A 4219-nucleotide genomic window follows, 5' to 3' on the forward strand; every position below is an offset into this window, starting at 1 on the left:
CCCCACAAACTCGACAGAAGCTATGTTTCCATCCACTTGTCAATGGAATTATCTGAAGTTTGGCCAAAAAAGTGTGTTTCCATCCAACAACAGCTTTGAAGCAAATAACAACCTATTTGTAATGCCGACGGTCAGATTGGTAAATAGATTTGAGACATTTGAAGGTGTTTCCATTCATTTTTGCCCTTTTTGAATCGCACAACATTCAAGCAAAGATTTGCTAAAGAAGGTTTTGCTAGCCAAGATGGATCGACTTCCTACAAACGATTCATATTTAACAAGTTGTAATAGTGCTTATGTGCCAGCTGATAGCGACTATTCAATCTTTAATAAGATAACAACTACATTGTGAAAATATCGCTATGATGATGCAAATGCACGTTAGGTTGCTATCTAACATAGTCGTTATATTTCGCTCGTAAATTACATTAAAAAAAGTCTCGTCTCCTCGATCGTCCATCTATATCTGTCTTTGTTGACACCCGCCACGTCTGCAAAGAAAACGGAAGAACGTGGCAAGTATGGCTTAAAACTACTCCTTTGTTTTATGGCAGTAGACTTAAATGACCTAAAACGTAATCACAATTCATTATTTATTCGGCAAATAATGTTTCCCAGCGTTATTTGCGTAAAATCCAATGAAATTGACCATTCAAACTTTGTGTCAATATTCATGAAACATGTCATATTTTACCGTTTCCATGGGGCGTTTTTCATTTGATATTACTTAATTGACATTAAAATGTGTGGATGGAAACATGGCCAGCGTAAAGTGAGACAGCAGCCACTGCCTAATCTCTCATTCCGACCGTACATGTGTACGTAGCAGCAGCCGTAGTTTCAGTGCAGTACAGCCGCCGGTGAAGTGACTTGAATGTGGAGTTTATGTATTATTCTTTAAGATTAGGACAAGGCCAGTTTTTCTTGTAATTCTCGACACGGCACGGAGCAGCTGCCAATATCAGAAAGCTATTAAACTGAATATTATCAGAGTAAGGTCAGAGTTCTTATTTTTTAAACTAGAAACTGTAATTTCATCTGTGAAAACACGTTTTTCTGTTCTTTCCTGTACTCTCAAAGTATTTTTCTTAATCTCACTCTTTTTCTTTGATGTCGAGGTAATTGTCTTTGTGTGGTGACCACTTAAAAGTAAGAATTATAGAGCTTTGTCCACATATACGTTGCGTATTTTTAAAAAGAAGAAGACAAAATTAATGTTGATGCTTGTGTTTTTAGTGTTTATGTGTTCTGGTACTTTGTCCTTATCTACCCCTGTAGATGCAGATGGATCACATCCCTCACAGTGCTGTTTCCTCTCGTGCTGTTTCAGTGTTGTTGCATTTTTTTTTATTTTTTTTCCTCTACAGAGTTTTATCCTTAAAATATCCTATCCCTAAAATATCTATTTAATCTGTTGGTTGGGCAGTACTCTTTATGTTCTCGCTTTAAAACGGCAAAAAAAAAAAAAAAGATGAGTATCGGTTTCACTTTTCAGATATGTAGCATTTTGAATATTGTAAAGAAGGTGAAGATGACACATAATTAATCACATAGTTTCCAAGCTGCATTTAAAAGCAATGGTGCTTCATAGACCATGTATTTGTCATTTCTAGAACATTGTTTTACATCCCCTGGATCCAATAACAATATATGTTGATGTTTTCATGCTGACATTTTCTTTAAAGTTCATTTTAATCCGTATGATGTGCCTTATGCTTGTCTCAGTACATTTCCTGCGTTTTCCCTTCAAGTGCACAAGTTTGTTCGCTGCAACCTGTAGATGACTTCCTTCGACTTGAGGGGCAATTATTGAAATAAATCCTAACTTGACATTGTGTATTAACACCTTAACTGTGTTTCCCAGCATTGGTCGTCAGTTAACGACCACTAGCAGAGCCCGCTTTATTGGGTCCACTTACCTTTTGTTCTTTGGAAATACAGTGTCACAGTTGGGATGATTATCATAATCCCTCAAGATAGCCTCCTCTCATCTCAATCCACATGGAACAGCAGCATCTAGTCAGGGAGCATCAGACACAATAGAAGCCTCTTACATTCAAGTAGAACCCAGTAGAGCTTAACAATCACCGCCCACTTTATAAACGCCTCTGGTTCTCAAAGTGTTTTTCCTCATTCAAAATCTCCATTGACATCTCGTTAAATTTGTGTATAGAGCCGTCTCCGAGAGCAACTGTGACCATAAAATATTTGATCCGGCGCAAAATAACCTTTTGAAAAAGATGAAAACGTCAAAGACCGTGTACAGAAACTATCATAGACTTCAGTGGTAGAAGCATGCTAACTGGTTGCAAGTTCGGTAAACATTTCCATGGTAACAGCGAGATTTTAATCAGAATTTTTTATGGTCACTTTTTCGGACTTCTAGCTTCTACAGCAGCTGAAATGTTCGTTACACAACCTCGGAGCTCGTGGTCAGTCTGCCTCAGATGGTTTAGACATTATGGCGGATAATCAAAAATCCTTATGAAGTAAAAATGAATGGGATTTTTACTTCTGGAACCACACTATGGCGCATTATTAGAACTCATTGTAGACCCCCTGGTGAGGACGATTCAAAATTGGTGAAAGGTTTTTAAGGTAAAGGATTCTCCAGCTCATTAAAACGACCTGACAGTCTGTTTGTTAATGAAGCTGTTTGGAGGGATTTTTGGTTTAGTCAAGACAAAAAAGAAGTTTTGACTTGTCAGTAACGGTTTTCCTGGGAGGGTCAGAGGGGACAGCAGTGTCCAACAAAGTTAGTGCCTTGCTTTAGCAGATTGCTTGACTCAGACTCAAAGGTTTAATGTGTTAGTGTGAGAGTCAATCTGCAAACCAAATTAGCCTTTTTTTACTTTTATTTTGCTAAATAATGGCTCAACATGGTTTAAAACATGTTGAGAGTCACGTTACTGTCATCTGCAAACCAAATTTGATGTTTTTTTACTTTTACTTTGGTAAATAGTGGCTCAACATGCTTCAAACATACAGTTGGCCTTAAATGCACATGTGCACAGAAGCTTTAAAATTCAATATTCCACAAACATTGGGTTATTTTAGTGATTTTTGGCCATTAGTTCTACCAGTTGCTAATTACTTTATTTGGTCCTTAAGGACTGAGACCACAGGAAGGAAGTTTAGAGCAGACGATTCAAGACATTTCGAGAGGATATAACCAAATCTGCACTTTAAATAAATTATCTAAGCTGTGCTTCTGCCGCAATATTGGTGACTCCAATGTCATCACAACTGATGGTAATACAGAGGGAGAACAAAAAAAAAATCTTTACTCTAGCGAAGGCACATGTTAAATGGAGATTAAAATTATCCTGAGAGGGGAGAGAAACAGTTATGAATGAGATTTGAAAAGATGTGCTGTCGGGTTGAGCGATACATCCTGCTCAGCCTGTCCACTGACACATAGCGCTCAACTCCTCCGCTCGACAAACTACTCATCGGTTTCTACTCTCACTCCCCCTTTCTTTGCCTTCTTTTAAGACTCAAAAGCCAAATTTAGTTTTCTCTCCTTACATGTCGACAGTTACTTTCGACAAGAGGGCATTCGTATCATTGCCCAAGTTGAGCGACTCATATTTTTAGGATCAAGTATATTTAAGACTATTTAAGAGACCAAAGAGTTTTTAAAGGACTACGTTTTAATGTTCTGAAACATGAACATGGAAGAAGAACAGCACCCCAGATGGACATTAGAGCAACTGATGAGAACTAAATTGTGTTAATGTATGTGGAAAGAGTTGGCCAGATGGAAGTTGTTTTAAAAATACAAATCTAGGCAAAAGGGAAGTCCCGCCCCCATTTTAGACCCCGCTTCACTAGCTTCGACCAGACAAATAAAAATAAAATGGTTTATAAATTATAGTAATTTTAACCAAGACAAAACAAGTATTATTTTGTCGGCATATGTAAAATACACCTCCGGTAGTCTTCTAAGGAGGTGTAGTGTTGGATCCTAACACTGTTTTATCTTTGCTAAAATGAAGAAATGTGAACATTTAACTGCTTAATATCCTCAGAATATTGATAGAAAAACCTGAAGATCCGATACATTAAAGACAACTCCCTGAGAGAAAAAGTAGTAGTAGCACAGATGCTAACCCCCAAAAAGGGGCGGGGTTTCAGATCTTGATTCAATCCCTAGAAGACTTCTCACCAGTGCTAGTGCCCAATACTGTGCCGCTTGAAGGGTCCCCCCCCCCCCCCC

General features: G+C 38.0%; 1 long non-coding RNA gene across 1 annotated transcript; it reads left to right on the forward strand.

The window, feature by feature from the left end:
- The first annotated feature begins 20 nt into the window (after positions 1-20).
- On the forward strand, positions 21-4219 carry LOC116705562 (uncharacterized). The gene is made up of 2 exons (XR_004335955.1): positions 21-2805; positions 2900-4219. It is a non-coding gene; the product is annotated as an uncharacterized LOC116705562 (long non-coding RNA).

This window comes from Etheostoma spectabile, chromosome 17, assembly GCF_008692095.1.
Source record: "Etheostoma spectabile isolate EspeVRDwgs_2016 chromosome 17, UIUC_Espe_1.0, whole genome shotgun sequence".
Lineage (NCBI taxonomy): Eukaryota > Metazoa > Chordata > Actinopteri > Perciformes > Percidae > Etheostoma > Etheostoma spectabile.